General features: G+C 34.5%; 1 pseudogene; it reads right to left on the bottom strand.

Annotated features, from left to right (window-relative positions):
* Nucleotides 1–6,374: 6,374 nt before the first annotated feature.
* LOC126025829 (microtubule-associated protein RP/EB family member 2-like) overlaps nt 6,375–21,560 on the bottom strand; it is a 74,010-nt pseudogene continuing 58,824 nt past the window's right edge.

Here is a 21,560-nt window from a genome sequence, read left to right as displayed (position 1 = left end):
TTACACAGAGTTTACATACAGTCAATGAAAGACCTATAAAAGTCCAATGTAAAGTTTTTTTAAACAAATAAAGCATTTAGGAAATTCATTGCAGATCCAAATAAAAAGCCAAGTACTCAAAACAACTTTAGAATAAATAAGAAGAATGGAAACATCAAATTATCCACTGAATTGTGAAACAAAGCAAAGAGCCCGGGTATCTCTGGCTCTGCCCTTCATTGGTGGATCAGTTGGATCAGTTCACCTCTGTTGACGTGCCATCACAAGCTCTGTACCATTCATACGAATATACCCTAGGAGCACAAAAGCACAATACAAAAATGCCATATGCACAACTATGTACATTGCAGCTCTATACAATAGCCAGAATCTGGAAACAACCCAGATGCCCAATACAGATGGCTAAAGAAGCTGTGGTACATATGCACAATAAAATGTTATGCAGGAAAAATACTATCAGAAAAAATAAAGTCATGAAATTTTCTGATAAATGTATGGACATGGAAACTATTATGCTGAGTGAAATGAGTCAGAGGGAGAGAGATAAACACATAATAGTCTCACTCATCTGTGGATTTAAGAAAAATAAAGACAGTATGGTAACAATACTCAGAGACAATAGAGATGAGTTTTGAAAAGAACAGCCCATGCTATGAAGCTTACCACAAAGACTGGTGAATGCATTCAGAGAAATAACTAACTACACCAACATGATCATTATCATGATAATGGTAGTGAGTGAAAGAAGTAGAATGCCTGTCTCAAAGACAGGCAGGGAGTGGTGGAGGTGGGAGATGCAAGGCATTGGTGGAGAGGTTATAATGCTGAAGGAGGGTGTACATTTTTATGATTGACCCAACTACAAACATGTTTGTAATCATGGTGCTTAAATAAACATATTAATAAAAATAAAAAATAAACACAATTGTTTTATCTATTAAAAATTATCCACTGTAAACTCTATTATAAAACAGAAATAAGAAAACATAATAGACATTCAGATTACTGGACCATACTTGAACACCCAGAATTAAATACTGAAGCAGATGTACACTTAACTTACAATTAAGGAGTAAAATGAAAGAAATGAGAAAAAGAAGCCTCTTCAAGAAATTATAGTGGGGGGCCGGGAAGATGGAGCTAGAGGTAAGATGTCTGCCTTGCAAGTGCTAGAGTACGACTGACGTGGTTCTATCCCCGGGCGTCCCATATGGTCCCCCCAAGCCAGGGGCGATTTCTGAGCGCATAGCCAGGAGTAACCCCTGAGCGTCAAACGGGTGTGGCCCAAAAACAAAACAAAAAATTTACAGTTTAAATAATGAGTAAACACATGAAAAATACTAAATATATATATATCACTTTATTGCACCATCTAAACATCTTACTTAAAATCGATTAAAGACAGAATCCTAACTATAAATACAATGAACAATGCTATCAGAGAAGTTCAAAACAAAATAGTAGTAATTATAGCACCTCACAGTTTGGCTTATATTAGAATTGTCAAAAAATGTTAGAAGATAGATAGAAATATCTATATATTGTTGATGTTAGACATTGCTTACTTTTGTAGGGAAAATAATATGGAGTTTATATGTAGATGTTGTTGAACTTAGCTTACTTTGAATTTGGGATGGGCATAGTAAATGATACAAAGACAATAGTGGGGGACATTGAATGAGAAAGTGGTGTTTAAACACTGTATACAAATTACCCAGCCATTAACTTTTATAAATAATAGTGCTTCAAATAAAATACTTTAAAATCAATTATAAATGTTCATTGTATGTAAAAGTAAATATATTTCCCAAATAAAGCAACTCCTCTTCTAAATGTCTATCCAACGAACACAAATACACTTAATATAGTGCTAAGCCAGGAGAATTCCCTTTGCATCAGCAAATGTGGTTCCCAAACAAAACAAAACAAAAATTATTTTTCTTCCTCTTAATGTATTTTGTTTACTATTATTATTTTTCATATAAATGTGGATAATGTTAATTTATCTGGAAGAATTGTTGGACGGATATGATCTCAGGTTTCTGCATCATACAGATTAATATAAAATATGCTAATTTTGAATGTAGCATGTTAGAAGAATCATATTTAATATTCAACTCAGCAATATTTAATAAACATGTACATGTGTGAGCCCAGTATTTTGTATCCTAAAATGCAAGTGTTAATTACAGAAAGGCAGAGAGCTGTGAAAATATTTCTCTCCGATGATCAAGTTCTCTTCACATCGCTGATTTATTTATAGAGTAAAGTTAAAAAAGAATTTGAAATCCTTATCAGATGGGAATCAACAGGATGTAGTTAAAGCTAAAACCAAACAAAATAATTTATAATGCATTGTTTCAAGGACGCATTTGAATGGAACAAAGGTAATCTTCCCTAAGATTTATACTTCTCTGATTTATTTTGTAAATTGAATTCTAAGCTCTTTAGCATATGAAAAGAATATTCTTCATATGCTTTTCACAGAATATAGTAGTTTGATGTAACATATGAATTTCTTTTGTAGCTAAACTTAAGTGTCTAAAATTCTTTCTCAGGATGTTTTTTCATAAGGGTACTATAACAAAGATGAAAATTCAAGGCATATGCAAAAATTCTGGTTAAATCTAAGTCTTTCCTTCTAACTTCAGAACTTTGAAAGGAGCTGAAAACTATTGCAAAAAGGAACTGTGATCTAAAAGTCCAAAGTTTTTGAGTCTAGATAGTTTTGTCCACTTAAACCCTGACCAACTCTATACTAGAATTTCTCTCTCAGAATAGAGAAAACAGTACTATAGATAGAAAATTACATAGGTAGGTAAATAGAGATATCTTTGATCAAACCATATAAATAAAAAGCATAAAACATAAGCTATCTTTGTTCAAATATAAATATTTAAGATATATTCATAGATAAATATGCATATAAATGCATAAAATTATTTGCATATTTCTACAAAGTTATGAAAGTACTTCTACCTATATATGCAAATAAATAATACATAATTAGATATGTCAACACATAATATATTGTAAAATAGTAGAAAGTAATTAAACTTTAATTTTATTTGTCTATACTATTATAATGCTTAATATTATTGTTTTATTATAAATATTATTCAAATAACTATTTCTTTAGGGCCATACCCAGGTGACACTCTGGCTAATTCTTGCTCTCTGCTCCAATGACTCCAGATGTTAATCAATGGAACATTTTCTATGCAGAGGATCAAGAGAGATTGATGCATTTAGGGAAAGTACTTTACCGCAATACTATGTCTGTGCCCTTAAAATAACTCTTTTTGTTTGTTTGTTTGGTGGCAACACTTGATGGAGTTCAGGAGTTTAGACTCCTAGGTCTGCTCTCAGAAATATCTCCTGGCAGGTTCAGGGAACATATGGGATGCCGGATACCGAACCCAGGTCCATCCCAGGTTGTCTGCATACAAGGCAAATACCCTACTGCTGTACTATCAATCTAGCTCCAAATAACTCTCTTTTAATGACTGACTTTAATTCTAATTGCTAAGAATTTTTCTTTGCACAAATAATTTTATTTTCTTGAGAATCTTATTTTAAGAAAATAACCATATTCTAAAGTATTATTAAAATTCCAGTCAAGCACTAAACTATCAAGAAATAGTTCAATTATAATCTTTGTTGAAAATATACTATTTAAGGTAAGGGAAAATTGGAAGAAGTAAGTATAGTAGTTGTTGAAATAAATAACAGTAAAAGCAAATTAAACAAAACAGATAAATACGATTTTGAGAAATATTGTAGAAAACAACACATTTTCCTAAATGCTATTTCTAGTATTTCAAAATAGCTCTGATTTGAACTAAATTTTTGTAAATAATAAAGAGATAAATCTAATATATGTGCAAAATAAATCTAGTTAGTTTAAATAGTGTGTAAGTTTACATATATGCAGATTTGAGGGATGGTGGTAGGAACTTCCTCTTGGTTAAATGAAGTATGCCAAAAAGATGATCACATCTTTTTGTAATTTTTCTTACCAAATTTTAGGTTGTTTTATGGGAAAATTTGTAAATATAAAAAAATAAATGATAATACATAAATATGTAAATTTTGCTTGTTCAATGTTTAAACCATTTCTACACTTTAGAGAGTTGAAACACTGAATATGTGTGAGTGTAAACATATATGAATGTAAGACTCATTCTGTAGCCATTGTCAATTAATATTCCAAGTCACACCTTATAGAAGAATAACATGATAAGAACAGTCTTGTACTTTAGATTGTATCTCTTAAGACAGGAAAACTTTTTTAGATGGATTTAAATATTTTTGAAATTATAAAATAATTCACCTCTGCACTCAGCATCAATGGGGGGGGTGAGATTTTTTTTTGTTTTTGTTTTTGTTTTTGGGCCATACCTGTTTGATGCTCAGGGGTTACTCCTGGCTAAGAGCTCAGAAATTGCCCCCTGGCTTGGGGGGACCATATAGGACGCCAGGGGATTGAACCGTGGTCCTTCCTTGGCTAGCACTTGCAAGGCAGACACCTTACCTCTAGCGCCACCTCTCCGGTGCCATGCACTTAAGCATCAATGAAAGTATGTTTCCATATTTTGTTCCATGTGTAGGGCATATAATTGATATCTTTAAATTAGAATAAAAATCTACAATTTATTTTTATGAAATTTAGTTAAGTACATATTTAGCACTGTACATTTCATTCTCCCTTGAGTTAATTTCAATGCTATCAAGTTCATTTCAAAGTTAAGGTTTGAAGTGTGCTAAAATGAAATTGTTCTAATACAAAACTAATTCTGGGCAAAATCAGATGTATTACTGTTAGCTCATTTCTCACCAAGTTTTACAAGTTTTTACAAGTTTTCCTTAATTCTAACAAACTGCTTATTGCTTTTCTGTGAGATTAATCTAAAGGGACATAGGCAAGAGATTATCAATGACTACATTTGTGTGTGTGTTTTTTTAAGATATATACTTTAGAAACTTATTTTTAGCTTTCTGGTTAGGGGAAAGGGTGAGCACACTTATTTTTTTTTTAATGATCCAAGGATGGTATCATTGGTTAATGTGTGTGTGTGTGTGTGTGTGTGTCTATGTGTGTGTCTGTGTGTGTGACTGTGTGCGTATGTGCGGGTGGGGGGGGCAGAGAATAAAGGGCAAGATTTGGAAAGGTACTAAGGAAATGTGCAAATACTAAATTTAAAAAATAAAAAGAAATGCTTTAAATTTATGTTTCTTCTATTTTCCCATTGGGAAGACTGCAGGATAGAGAAAGAATTTCTTACTTCTGAAGTTAGGAGAGTCATTATTGTTTTGTGCTGGCATTTTGGGATCAATTCGGACTTTAAAACCTCTAGGTGCTATGTCACTGAGGCTCCAGCAGGGGCGAAGCAGTTGGGGACTGAGGCTACACATTATGAAGCTGTGCCTTATAAGTCCCCAGAGGGGAGAATGGCGGGACTGGGGCTAAAGCCCATGTAGTGATAGAACCAGGCAGGGCAATCAGTGCCCCCGCTCTGGGCTGCAGAGAATTGATGACAGCCTTTGCGGGAGAGTGGCGGTCCACCAAAGAGAACCCCAAGGAAAAAAAAAATAGCATGAGAATAGGGACGGGGCAAGTGACGAGAGGCCATGTGAAGAAGCTATTTATTCTCTTTAGGGAATGTCTTTCAAAACGAACACTATATTGTGTTTAGTTAACACGTGGATATATGAACTCTGCTGGGCTCTAAAGTTCGAATCCATTTTTCGCCCTTTCATATTGCAGGTGGGAGACAGCAGTGGGGAAAGATACCTCCCCAAAGCAAGCCACCTTCATTATGGATTTCATTATTATGTTTCCCTTTGCTCTTATTTATTATGCTACCAATTTTCTATTCAAAGGTTAAACTTGTAAACATCAAGGCACTGCAAATGTGAGACATCTAGTGACACTGGATTGCAAAATACCATATATCAAATTATATTTATTTCACACAGGATAAAAAATGGTGGTGGTAGTAGTGGTAGGGTGGGGAGAGCTGTCTGAAAAGAAATGGAAAAAAAAATGAAAAAGAAAAAGAAAAGAACAGAACCAGTTCCAAGAAGCCAAGTGGTGACCCTGAAGGTATGTGAGCCCTATGTCTCTCAGGTAGGAGGCCCTTGAAAGTCTTGACTGTTAACTTGTCTTGGCAGACATGGGACCCAAGCCAGTACAGTGGCTGGCAGATGCAACAGTGCTTCTTTGGTAATAGTAAATGAGAACGACTGTTTTTGCTGAGCTTGAGGCCCACATTTTATGTTAGAACTCTCCAGAAGAAAAGTTTCCACACGAAATACAAGTGTTGAGTGCTGCCAAGATTGCTCAGTACTCTTCTTACTGCTGAGACAGCTGTTCACGGACCAGGTACTTCACATCTGGCTCCTCCAGGTGAACCCGAACCACAGAGGACTTCCATTAGTCGCTGAACCAGGTTGTCATTTTCCTGCCCATGCTCTAACAAAACAGCTCAATTTCTCTCAATTTTACGAAGTACAAAACCAGTTCCTTTCCCACGCCTTCAAGGGCAAATTCTAATGAATGTCCCTGCTCATTGAGATGCATGAACTATGATTCTAAATCTTTATCCGATTTGGATGCTGAATCTCTGAATGAAGCCATTTTGGCTGAGGACGAAAGAGGTATGTATCCTGGTTCAGAAGCTGGAGCTAATTTTACTGCACCTGCACTGGGGAAGTTTGCATGGTGAGACTTTTTGGGTAGGTGGAAGATCTGTTGACTAGGGTCAGGAAGAGGAATTGCATCTTGCCCTTGTCGTGCTTCTACAGGACCATACTCCTTCACATCATAGATAGCATTATACAATTTTTTAAGCAATTGGATGAAAATCTAGGTTGTCCTGGAAACGTCCTTTCACTAGCTTGTTCACTGGAATGACCTTATCAACATTCATTTGCTTAAATGATGCATACAGAAGTTTATAATTGTAAATATATATACTTGTGCACTATATTTGCTTGAAATTTTACTTTCTTCAGAGTAATGCAGCCTGGAAAGAGGCTGTCTATGAACTGGCAATGAGTCTCTCCTTAATAAAGTTGTTCCAGTTTTGTTTAGTTTAAAGATATTATATTATTAACCCATGCAATGATGTTATGCCTACTCACAATTTCTCTGGCTATCAAGGTAGGTTTCACATTGACTGCTATTATCCAACTTGAACATCCTGGCTTTTTCCCTTGTTATTGAGATGAGTGGATCCTCTGAGAAATGGGAGACTGCTTGCCATGGCTCGTGACTCCATCTAATGACAGCATTTGTAATGACAAAAGTTTTCTTTAATTTTTGAAGACTCTACCTCAAAGATCATATTGTTCTTAATGCTGGAATTTCAATCTATTTAATCATAATAATAATTTGAGCCACACTGAAATCTGCTGTAGCTCCTGGCCTACAGGGGATGAATATTATAGGCTGAATACTAGCAGGACTGCTGTGTTTTAATCATAGACTCCCATCCTAAAAAAAAGGTGCATTCCTGACAGACACTGCAGAGAAAAGTCCAGTTGTGCCCTAGGTTAGTGCTTGGCAGAATAGCAACAATGAGATTATTAAATATTAATGCATAATAAGAACTATAAATGCCAAGTACATAAAAAAGATATGCCTTTGCCCCTTGTAATAAAACAAGGATTACTGGAACACACCCTACTTATCCTAAGCTGCTGGAAGAATCTAAAATAATATTTTTCACATGTTGGTAGAATCTACAATACTATTTTGCCCAAGCTGGAACAACAAAAATATCTGTGCCAATTATATAGTAATGTGTAGGTTATGAAAATATTTGCACTTTGGGAGGCGGGGCTGGGGCCACATCCAGTGATCCTCAGGGGTTACTCCTGGCTATGAGCTCAGAAATCACTTCTGGCTTAGGGCACCATAAGGGATGCCAGAGATCAAACCGAAGTTCGTCCTGGGTCAGCCACATGCAGGGCAAGTGCCCTATTACTGAGCTACTGGCCTGGACCAATATTTGCTATTTTAATTACATCTGCCCCCTTTTTAAATAGTTCCTTAGTTTAGTACTAATTGAAAATGGGCTTGTATTTTTGATTAATAATTTACTAATAAAAATTATATACAAAAGGAAAAAATAATTATTTTTCTGATTTCTGTTTAAGGTAAATAAAACAGATGACAACAAATTTATAAAATGTATTTAATGTTTGGATAGCTGACAAATGGTTGTGTTGATACATAATGTTTATTTAACCCTATGGTTAAAAAACATGTCATGCATGACCTACCCTAGTTCTTACTATTGATAATATTTGCTTAAATATGAGGCAGAACTCCAAATACAGTGGGTTCAGTTCTGAAAATTTTCGAGTGTGTCTGGTATCTGAAAAACCATTTTTGATGACTCTATTGTTCTATCAAGTAACCCTGAAGCCCCTCTTAGTGCTGCCCAATTTGGCTGGCTTATAGCAAAAATTGTTTTCTCAGACCTGTGGTTATTATTTTAAAACACTTTATAAGATTTTGACAGTGTCAGGATAGTATCATGAGGTAAGCGACACCCCCACCACCAAAAACTGAAGCAGAAGGAGGAGTTTATTTGGTGAAACCAGGACACCATCATGGGGAAAATCCCCAGCTTGAACTCAGGATCTTAAAATCAGCAAGAGCACAGCTAATCCACTTCATGTCATGGCTGAACATTTCTTCCAGTCAACAAAATATACGAAACACTCAATATGAGTAACATACATCAAAGTTCACAATGGAAAAAATGTGCAGAACCCCACCATACCTTTAACTGAAGAAGCTATTTTTGGATACCGAACCAATACTTGCTCACTACATAACATTTTTGGTCAGAACTTTAGAAAGGAATTGTTATGAATGTTCAACAAACTTAGAAAAAAATTGGAATAGACAGCTCAGAAGACTCAAGAGGATAAGAAATGAAAATTTTTCAAACAAATATCAGGACTGAAATACATGGTAGGTAAAATGAAAACTTCACTTGAAAGCCTCATCATCAAAGTACAGCCACTGAGGATAGAACCAGAATTATATATGTATAATATGAGCTGCATAACACCTCTGTACAATAAAAGAGACTATAAAAAGAAAGTGAACTGACAAAAAGAAAACTCTGAGATAAACTCAATAGAAACAACATAAAAATCATCAGGGCCTCAGAGACCCAGGAAGAAAACCCCAATGAGAATCAACAGTCAAGGATATCATTATTGAGAAATTCCCAGAATTAATGCGTGAACACAACCATCTTCTTCATGTCCAAAGTATACTAGCTAAAAGAGATTCAAAGTAAAGCAACAAAATGCACATAATAGTCACAATGATAAAAACCACAAATAGTGATAGGATGCTGAAAGCAGCATGATCAAAAAGGAAAATTATATACAAAAAGGCAAGCTTAAGATTAACAGCAGATTTATCATCAGCAACTCTCAAGGCCCAAAAGAAGTGGTGGGATATAGTGACAAAACTGAATTTAATGAATGCTTCACCAAGGATAAGTCAGCCAGTAAGATTTTCCTTCAGGTTTGATGGAAGGATACATAGCTTCACGGATAAAAAATAGTTTAAAAATTTTAAAGACTCAAAGATAATCAGAAAAGAAGAGTTGAATGGTTTACTCTAAATTAAGGCAGAACCAATGACATAACCAACATGGGTTTTGTTTGTTTGTTTGATTTTTTGTTTGTTGTGTGTGTGTGTGTGTCTTTGTGCCACATCCGACAGTGCTTAGCATTTACTCCATACTCTGAACTCAGAAATCGCTCCTAGCAGGCTTGACAGAAATCATATTGGATGCTGAGGATCGAACCCAGGTCCAGATGTATGCAAGGCAAATGCCCTAATGCTGTGGTAAAGCTCTAGCCCCAACACAACAAACTTTTACAATAAAATGACACTTAATCCCATGACAATCATCGTTCTCAATATCAATGGACTAAATGCACCAATAAGTACACATAGAATAGAAAATGGTTCAAAATTTTAAATCCAACATTCTGCTGCTTGCAAGAAACACATCTGAAAGTCAAAGAAAACATAGACACAAAGCCAAAGGTTGGATGAAAATTATTCAAGCAAACAATTCCCTTAAAAAGGCTGGGCTGGCCAAAATAATATCAGACAATGCAGACTTTAAGCGTAAAATGTTATATTAGATATAATTGGGGCATTTCTTAATAACCAAGGAATATTTATGACAGGAAGAAATCACACTTTTAAATATATATGCACCCAATGAGAGGCCATTAAAATATGTAAAATAATTGTTAACAGACTTTAAAAAAGATATCAATAACAGCACAATAAAAATGGACACTGCAATACCATCCTGTCATACCTTTATATGTCAACCAGACTGAAATTAAACAATGATGCAGAGGCTCTGAAGGAAGAATGGAAGAGAGTGGATATAAATATATACATACATATATATTATGTGTGTATAGCTGAATGCACATTCTCAAATGTAATTGAAACATTCTTCAAGAGAGACTACATACTGGGCCATAAAACACACCTTCATAAAATTAAAAGGATACAAATTTTATTGACTTCATTCTCAGATAATCATGCACTGAAAAAGAAGTGAATTACAAAAAGGCACAGAAAATTATCTTTAATACCTAAAATTAAATAGCTCAACACTAAAAGCAAGTAGGTTAGAGATGAAGTGAAAAAAAATTAGGGGCCAGAGAGATAGCATAAAGGTAGGGCATTTGCCTTGCATACAGGAGGACAGTGGTTTGAATCCCAGCATCCCATGTGGTCCCCACAGCCTGCCAGGAGCAATTTCTGAACATAGAGTCAGGAGTAATCCTTAAGCACAGCTGAGTGTGACCCAGAAACCAAAAAACAAACAAACAGAAACAAAAACAAAAAATATAAAAGTGTTTGATAAACTCAACAGAAACAAATAAGAAACATTAGAGTCATAAATATCCAAGTAGAATATCCTCAGGAAGAATAAACAGTCAAGGACATCATTTCAGATAAACTTCCAGAGCTAAAGACTGAATGCAACCAAATCCTGCATGCCCATAGGATAACAGATAAAAGAGTCCAAAAGAAAAGCACCTCAAGACACAATGATGTGTCACAATGATGAATCCCACAGATAGGGATAGAATACTAAAATCAGAAAGATTTAAAAGGAAATGAGATTCAAAGGAGCATCCTTAAGATTTACAGCAGACCTGCCATAAGAAACTTTTAAGGCCAGAAGGCAGTGGTGGGATACAGTGGCAAAACTCAAGGAAATGAATGTTTCACTAGAATACTGCACCCAGACAGACTCACTTTTAGTTTTGAAGGAAGTATATACATAGCTTCACAGATACACAGTAACTCAGAAACTTTATAGACTCAAAACCAGCCTTAAAAGTTAAACAATTAGGTCTACTTTCAAACAAGACAGACCTAAAGATACACAAAACTTCTACAAAGATGGCTCTAAAATCCATGACAATTACCTCCTCAACATCAATGGGCCAAATAAACATGTTAAGAGACACAGCGTGTCCAAATGAATCAAAAAGCTGAATCCAACATTCTGCTACCTACAAAAAACACATCTGAGTAATCAGAACAAACACAGGCTCAAATCAAAATTGCAAGTATACATCAGAAAGGATGAAGTGGCCTACATAAATAGCTTGATACAGCTTATAAAATTAGAAAACAATCAACAAAATCAACCCAAAATAAGTAGGCAGACTAAAATAATAATGCTTCATGCAGAAATTAATGAAGTGGAAACCCAAAAACAACCTGAAAGATCAACAAAAGCAAAAGTTGGTTCTTTGAAAAAATAAACATGATTAATAAACCACTAGAAAAACTCACAAAGAAAGGAAGAGAGAGAAAAATAAACTGGATTAGAATGAAAAGGGGAGATTACTACAGATAATATGGTGATACAAAGGGTGATCAGAGACTACTTAGAGAAACACTATGCCATGAAACATGAGATTCTGAAAGAAATGGGAAAAAAAGAAAGATAAAAGTCATTGTAATAATGCCCAGAGACAATAGAGATGAGGACCAGAGGACTGGCTCACAATATGAAGCTCACCACAAAGAGGGGTGCAGTTAGAGAAATGGCTGCACTAAGAACTACCATGACAATGTTGATTAGTGAGAGAAGTAGAATGCATGTCTCAGATACAGGCAGGGAGTGGGGAAAGAGAGAGAAAAAGGGCATTGGTGGTGGGAATTTGCACTGGTGAAAAGGGGTGTCTTTTTTATGACTGACACCCAACTACAAACGTGTTTGTAATCATGGTGCTTAAATAAAGATATAAAAAATGAAAAAAATTAACATTTAAAATTCATGGCTTTTTTATACACAAATAATGAAGAGAAGAAGACATAAAAAAAACAACCCACTCTCTTCACAATTGTACCCCTGTTGATAGAGGCCTTTGCATTGGTCCTCATATTGTCTTCTAATTATATGTCTCTCAAATAATTCTTTTGGTTTTCATGTTAAAAAGATATTCCCCCCCCCCCCCCCCGTTGCCTCCACATCTGGCTTTTTCTCCTCCTATTAAGGGTGTGCTTTGTTTATCCCAATAAAGACTACTCAAAAGACATGGATAAGTAGCTGACATCTTGGCTCGTGGTTCCTTATGTTGGACCCACTGGCTTGTGGATGGACAGCATTCGGTGTGATTTTCTGGCCTGTTATACCTGTGAATTATTTTCTGCCTCAGATTTGCAACCAGACCTGCATCTCTTGTTCTATACAGACGGGGGACATGGGAATCCCTCTCCTGTGCTGGGTATTGTGGAACTCACACATAATCCACCATTCAACATCCCCCATTTAATAATGGGGATAATAAATAAGCATTCACTTCCTCAAAAGAATAAAATACATGGGGATGGAGAAGTGACGCAAGTTGTAAAGCATCTAAATGTCTTGCCCACACAACCTAGGACAGACAGTTCAAATCTCCTGGGCGTCCCATATGGTCCCCCAAGCCAGGAACAATTTCTGAGAGCATAGCCAGGAGTATCCCCTGAGCATTACCGAGTGTGTCCACACACACACACACACACACACACACACACACAAAAGAAATACATATGGCCAAAAGACACATGAAAAATGCTCCACATCACTAATCATCAGGGAGACAGAGATGCAAATCAAAACAACAGTGAGGTACCATTTAACACCAAGAGACAGACACACATCACAAAAAAAGAACAATTGGGGCTGGAGAGGTAGGAGCATGGAGGTAAGGCACTTGCCTTGCATACACAAGGATGGTAGTTGGAATCCCAGCATCCCATATGGTCTCCCGAGCCTGCCAAGGGGAGATTTTTGAGTGTAGAGCCAGGAGTAACCCTTGAGTGCTGCTGGGTTGACCCCCCCCCCAAAAAAAAAAAGAAGAACAATTAGTACTGGTGGAGATGTGGAGAAAAAGGAACTAATTCACTAATTCACTGCTGGTGGGAATGCCATCTAGCCCATGCTTTCAAAAACAATATGAATATCCTCAAAAAACTGGAAATTGAGCTACCATATGATCTACCAAAAACCACTCCTAGCATTATGCCCTAGGAACACAAAAGCACAATACAAAAATAAACTCCTATGTTCATTACAGCACTATTCACAATAGCCAGAATCTGGAAGCAAACCACAGGTACCTGACAAGAAATGAATGGCTAAATAAACTGTGTTATACTGTTTATGGAATTACTATGAGGCTGTTAGAAAAAAATAAACTGTTGAATTTTGCTTATGCATGGATGTACATAGAGCATATTATTCTGAGCAAAATATATCATAAGGAGAAGATAAACATAGGATAATCTCACTCATCACTGAGATATAAGGAGAATAGAAGACTGTGGAGATGATATCCAAAGACAATATAGATGAAAATCAGGAGAACTATTTTCTGATAGGTAGCTTGCCATAATGAACAGAGAATGCAATTAGAGTAGAGAAGGTCTTATATGGAAAGGAGATTCATGGCATCCCTTCATTTGCAATAGTATAAACCAGAATGTCACAAAATAAAGAAATAGGGGTGAGAGCGAGAAATAGGGATAGAGTGTGAAAGGGAGAAAGAGAAAGAGAGAGTGAAGCAATATTCCTGTTCCAGAGGCAGGTGGGAGAATGTGGGTGGAAGAGAAGAGGGCATCATGGAGGGTGAGAGGGAAACTGTTGACATTGGTGGCAGGAAATGCACACTGGTGAAGGTTGTTGTTATACATTATATAATTGTATCTCAATCATGAACAACTTTATCTGTGAGGAAATAAAAACGTATTATGAATACCTTGTAACCATGGTATTAAATTAAATAAAAACACTTGGCAATATAATAACATAGTGTCCACTTTAGAATTTTGCTGTAATATGACCTAGAATTTAGCATTTGTTTCCCAGTTTTTCTTAATAGACAATAAATTTTTACCTAAAATATCCTTTTACATTTCTATAATTCAAAAATGCTAGGATTTCACATTTTAGTATGAATGTATTTGAATATTTTAAAAAATAATTAAACACAATAAATTTAAAGGTCAAAATGAATAAGGTGGCAAAATAAAGAACTTTAAAAGTTTACACAATTGGTTAATTTTAGTTATATCTCCATAGTTAGGTTTTTAGTTTTATTTTGTAGATATTCAAGTTTGATGGTGTAGTCATTTACTGCTAATTATCTAACGATTCATTGAGATATAAAATTTATAATGGTTTTATACAACTTTTTTATAACAATTTGACTGAGCTAAAAAATAATTTTCCATGGTGAAATAAAATATATAGTATCATACATTTATTAAAGGAAAGTTGTTTATAACTATTTTTTAAAAAGTTATCATAGCTATTAAATTCAATGAAATAATGCAACAGTGAAGTTAGTATTGGAGATCTATGATTTGGATCACTAAAATATCTATAAAATTATTAACTATTTAAAGAATATTTAGAAATTTCTACGATATAGTGAATGCATCCCTCTGGTATATCTTATAAGGTAGAGATATATAGTCATTTATCCTTAGAAATATAATTTTTTTGGGGGGTTTGGGCCACATTCAGCACTGCACAGGGCTTATGCCTCACTCTGTGCTCAGAAATCTCTCCTTTTAGGCTCTGGGGACCATATGAAATGCTGCAGATTATAGCCGGTTCTGTCTCGGGTTGGCTGCGTGTAAGGCAACTGTGCTAACCACTCTGGCCCTAAAATCTATTTCTTTTTTTTAATGAATTAAAGTCTCATTCTTGTGTCTCCTTAAACAGCTTTAAACTTTATTATTTTTTTATTGTAACATGGTTTGAACTGGTTTCCATAATACTCTTTGGTTTTGGTTTTGTTTTTTTGTTTTTTTAGTGTGATGCTATTTTATAAGCTACAGAAGGTCAGTAACATTTCACAACTGGCCTAATGTCCATTTTTCCCCTTTCTGTTTACCATGTGAGTTTTCAGTTCTCTCACAGTTCTCAGGTTTTCCATCTATTGAACTCTATATGTAAGTGATGATCCAGTATTGATCTTTCACCTACTCACTCAGTTCATCAAGATGCACACAAATTCTATGCAGGCTGTAATAATTTCCAGAATATCATTTTGGGGGGGGCACAACTGGTGACGCTCTGGGGTTACTCCTGGCTATGCACTCAGAAGTCGCTTCTGGCTTGGGGGGGACCATATGGGACTCCGAGGGATCGAACCATGGTCCGTCCTAGGCCAGCGCTGGCAATGCAGACACCTTACTTCTAGCGCCACTGCGCTGGCCCCCAGAATATAATTTTTTCAAAAGAAAATATTTTAAGTTTCAGGGTCCATGGATTAGCTTTATAGATTGAATGTATATTTTATATGCAGGAGTGCTAAATATTTTCCTCAGTACTACACAGTCCCCTAAAACTTCTGGGAATGATCCTCAATCGTAGACCTCAGTAGTGGAGTACAAAATCCCTGCCTGTAACTCCCAAACCAAAAAAATGATAATAAAATAAGGAAATTATTTAAGTGTGAAGTAAGAAGTTCAGTACTTTCATAGGTTGATGCAAATATACCCTGTTATTATAAATGGAGAAAATATTCTTCCTCAAAAAATAAAATGTAAAACGTGAAAAGGAAGATGCCAGAGCGAGAGAACATTGGGTAGGGCACTCAGGTGGCCTGGGTATAAACTTAGGCTACTCAGGAATTATCCCTGACTGCATAGTCAGGAATAAGTTGTAAACCACTCCAGGGTTAGCCCCAAAACCGAGAAAAATGTGCAGCTAAAATGATTAAAATGATATGCCCTAATTTAGAAATCATCATCTTAATAATTCAATGACAAAACTAGTATGTCAATTAAGATGTGTATTGGGATATACACAGTGTTTCTTTTTAAATGCATTATTAATTATGAAAAAATAGAGTAATGCTTCATTTGTTTGATCTTCACACAATCTTAATCAAGTAATCACACTGAAGATTCACAGAAATGTGATGAAATGACTGGGATAACCCATTATTATTGCTGATATTTCTGCCCCAAATTCATAACAAGAATTGAATCATGAGAAATATCAGATAAACTAAAATTGACAAATATTTCATAAGACAAGTGACCTATATTCTACAAATGTTTAAATCTACAATGATCAAAGAAGTTCTGAGAAATTATTTTAAGGTGTGGAATTCTAAGCAAAAATGGCCATCAATGCAAGGATTGATTTGGAATTAGTTATTGTTTATCCCAAAAGCCATCATTAAATTTATGTAATATATCTTAATAGAAGATTTGTGGCATTGTCTATACTGCTACTTTAAATATTTTCTGAGTTTTTTATTATCACATAATATAACATTATTGTATTTATAATGCTATTTAGTAAAGATATTTCTAGATTTTGAGAACATTTACAATTAAAATAAAATTATATCAATTTTAGAATTTGACTATTATATGTCATTCACTAGAATGAATATTGTATACTGCCATACATCGTTGTGTTCCAGTTTATTGACTGAAATAACAGCAACCTAATTGCATAAAATAAGAGTTATTTGATGATTTTCCAGAAAACTTGAACTACAAACGAAAAAAAAATTAGTTCATATATATCAAGAACTATTTATTAAACTATTCATCTGTCCTTCAATGATATTCTATAATATTTTACATAAAATGTAGTTATTTATTTTTCATTCTAAATTGCTAAAAGTTCTAGTATAGTTGTCCAAGTAATTATCCTTTGTTATTACAATAATTTAAATGTAGACTAGGAAGTTGTTTAAAACTCAAAGGTAGACTAATTGTCCTAGTCTGTAAAAAGTTCTGTGTTCCACTTTGGACACCATACATATACACAAAATAATAGTAACTATAGCATACATTTGTACTGTATGAAAAAATTTCTTTTTGGTGCAAAAGCATAGGATTCTTCCTGCCTTTGTTCCAGTTTACTCCTGTCGGTCGACTCAGGGAATATATATACAGTGCCTTGGAACCATACACAGTGCTGAGAACAAAATGGAATTGGGTGCGTGGATTATTAGTTCCTAACTCCCCCATAAGATCTCTCTAGCCCTGGGGAGATTTTAATGTATCATATGTGAAAAATAGTCTGAGACAAATGATATAGTAAACATAGTATTATTGTCTTACTTTTTTTTTTAGTAATAAGTTCTTTAAGCACTGTTATTAAAGCAATGTTCATAGTTGGGTTTCATTCTACTTTGGAAACTGAAATAAGAATATTATCTAACATAACTTTACAAAGGTATATTTTATGGTAAACATATGTAACATTCTTTCACAATCTAACAGTTCTGTAAGATAAGTGTAAAATCATAAGTAAATTTTTCTATTGCAATTTTATAAACTGTCTAATATACCAAAGCTATGAAACTTAAAAAACATTTTCCAAAATTCAGTCTGTATGTTTATTGTATAATAAGTTTCACCCCATGAAATTTTACTCAGATCACAATGAAATGTACTTTATTCACCATGGCATGAGAAGAAATCACCACTAAACAGCTTGAATGTTATGTTCACTCAAATTTGTTATGGCTGAAAAGAAAAGCAAAGATACTTTCTATGCAGTTGTATTTTTTTCAATTTCAGTAAAACGAAATGAGATTATATTAGTTATATGAAAACACATGAGGTCTGGTATACCAGTTCTATTTTCAAGATTAAGTGCAGACAATTTATTTAGAGAATATCATTTTCTTGTGTACTCTATCAAACATTGGGAATGTGTAGCTATTTATTCTTAGTAATTTAAATAGTACTATGTTTGATAAAATTTGAGATTAACATTTTGCAAACAAACCTTTAAATATATTCTCTAGTTATGATTTAATTTCATACATATAAACTAAGAAAATGGATATTTTTCTCAGGGAATATATGTTATTGATAATTACAATATTTAATTTGGTCAAAATATTCATATAATTGTATAATATATATACTAATAGATTGTTTAATATATAATAGATTCCATGACAAAGCAAATGCTACAATATTTTGGACATTTTTTAATTTTTTCTATGTATGTAAGAATACATTTCATTAATTTATTTTGGGGGGAGGGGCTGAACACACTTGGCAGTGCTCAGTGGTTACTCCTGGCTCTGCAATCAGAAATTACTATTGATATGCTTGGGGTACTATCTGGAATGCTAGAGATCAATTCCAGATTGGCTGCATAAAAATCAAAAACACTACCCCCTATGCAATTACTCCAGCCCCTCATCAATTTCTGACATTAAAGTATAGGCTTATATGCTATAGTACACCCCTGACCCCAGCTATCAAACATTTTTCCTCTTTGTCAACTTTTTTAGTGAAAGAATAGAAATAACCTAAGTGTCCATAAATTTATAAATGGAAAAAAATTTTTTATAAAAGTCACCTCGCTAGTAGGGTAGTCCAAAGGGTTGTCTGACAAAACATATAAAACATTCACAGTTGTTATAACAATACATCTTTATGATGAACACTGCTTTCTATGTGACTTAGTAAGTCACCTGGAACCAAGTATTATTTAATATTGAGTATGACAAGATTATATGTCTTTATATGAAAAATTTTATCCAATAAATATTGAGTTAATTGATAAAAATAAACAATTAGAGAGACCTGGATGATACACAGATAACGTTATCAAGTGCCTTTTGTTTGGCAAAGGTTTCCTAATGCAGTGTTTAGGAGGTTCAGTTATCAGTCCCTGAGATACCTAGCAATTCAATGATATGGCTAACGGATACACAGTACTGCTTGTACTACCCTTCTGTATTAAGAATAGATATGCTCATCCTGGTGCTATCATAGGACTCCTAGGTTATGTCTTGAGTTGCTCAGGAAGTGATATGGAGCCAGAGATCAAACTTGGGGGAGGCATATATAAGGCATGCATCCTTGTGCTATCTCTCAATCCTCTGTTTTTTTCTTAAATTAAATGGACCTATATTCAGCACTAATTTGGGTTCTACTTTTTGACTATCTGTTTTTATTATTATGTAATTAATGATCTTTGGTATTTATCGTGAATATTCTGATATAAAGAGCTTAAACCTCTGATCAAGAGTAGATATTACCACCAAATTTCAAAAACGGTCAATGTATTAGTTCTCATGATATGTGAGATATGAATACTCATACATTTAGCAATATGAACTGGTAGTCCCTCAAATACTGTTCATTATTTATCATTAACTGAGTAGTCATATATTATATACAGTGCTTGGCCATACAAAGAACATTTGCATGGATTATCTGATCAAACACTTATAGCTAAACTAGTAGATGAGCATTCTGTGAATTATCTGTAGTTTATGATAAAGTAACAAGAACAGGAGGCCAATATTCTGAGACTTTCTAGAGAGAAAAAAATTGCTTTCTCTCACAAGGTATACTCAATCCTTCATCCATGTTGGAGATTATTGAGAAGACTTGAATATAATATGAGCAAATCATTTGACTAAGACAATCAAAGACATACAGACCACTCCTTTGTAATATATGATTTCCTAAACTCTTACAAGTATATAATTTTCTATGTGCAACATAGTGCTGAATCCATCAGGGCTACATGCATACACAATTAAAGCATATGAGAATGCTTTTAATTTTTTTCTTTTTTTTTTTTTTGGTTTTTGGGCCACACCCAGTAACGCTCAGGGGTTACTCCTGGCTATGTGCTCAGAAGTTGCTCCTGGCTTGGGGGACCATATGGGACACCGGGGGATCGAACCGAGGTCCGTCCAAGGTTAGCGCAGGCAAGGCAGGCACCTTACCTTTAGCGCCACCGCCCGGCCCCAAATTTTTTCTTATGGTGATACCAAAACCTTCTTCTCTCATGGATGTCCACAAACAAACCCTTCTGAGTTGATATGGATTTTATTTTTCTTTCTTTTTCTTTCTTTCTTTCTTTCTTTCTTTCTTTCTTTCTTTCTTTCTTTCTTTCTTTCTTTCTTTCTTTCTTTCTTTCTTTCTTTCTTTCTTTCTTTCTTTCTTTCTTTCTTTCTTTCTTTCTTTCTTTCTTTCTTTCTTTCTTTCTTTCTTTCTTTCTTTCTTTCTTTCTTTCTTTCTTTCTTTCTTTCTTTCTTTCTTTTTTTTTTTTTTTTTGGATTTTGGACTGCCTTCCTTTTGGGAGTTCCTACCTTCTGCATAAAGGATTAGTTCTATGATTTATACCTGGGCACAGTTTTTGTTGTTCGACAATTGTGGGTCATCTAAGTAATAAAAAGATGAAAGTTATTTGAAGAGTGAAGAGGTAAGTAGGCTCTTTTGAGGAGATTTGTATAAATATCTGTACAAATTGTATCATTTCTTTTCTTGGTAATATGTGGCCACTTAGAGTTGTTAAAACTATCTCTTGAAATTCATGCACATAGCATGAGCAATTCCTTTAGAAAAATTCTTTTTGCTTTTAAGTTGAAGCAACTTCAGAAATTTGAATATCTAACTTAAATTTATTTTTATTTTCAAATTCCCAATAGCTTATATGTGCCTTTCATACTTTCATAAATGGGAAAGGATCATTGTATTTAAGTTGTGTGTCTCTTTTGGGATTCTTGAAAACTTTTCATTACCTCCCCAATGAAGAGTTGCTGGATAATACTGAATGAATGCCACACTCCCCTCCTTAAACTAAGGCAACAGGAACACATAGGCACTTCTCTAAGCTTGATTTAAATTTAAATTGCATCAACCACAAGCTCTCAGATAAAATAACTCAGTGCTTTGCACTTTCGGTGTAACTTAGCTCTTAAAACCTTCTGGCCGACCTGAACCTCACAGGAGATTGGATTATATTCTAATAATAAAAGATCAAAGTAAGAAAATTAAAAGCTGACTTCAGCTGCCAGTTCAAGAAAAATCAATGTTCACACCCACCCAATCTCAGGATGCTTGCTTCAGCCTGGTGAGAAGTAGTGATCTCAGTGGAACTTACAACATTAAAAGAGCACTCTATTGTGTGAGTTAAAATAATATTCTAAGAGAGAATAAGTCATCCCGTAAAGAGATGAGTGGGACTCATTTCATC

The sequence above is a fragment of the Suncus etruscus genome, chromosome 13 (assembly GCF_024139225.1).
Source record: "Suncus etruscus isolate mSunEtr1 chromosome 13, mSunEtr1.pri.cur, whole genome shotgun sequence".
In the NCBI taxonomy this organism is placed as follows: Eukaryota; Metazoa; Chordata; class Mammalia; order Eulipotyphla; family Soricidae; genus Suncus; species Suncus etruscus.
Note: the sequence above shows the minus strand (reverse complement) of the source record. Positions and strands in the feature narration are given on the sequence as shown.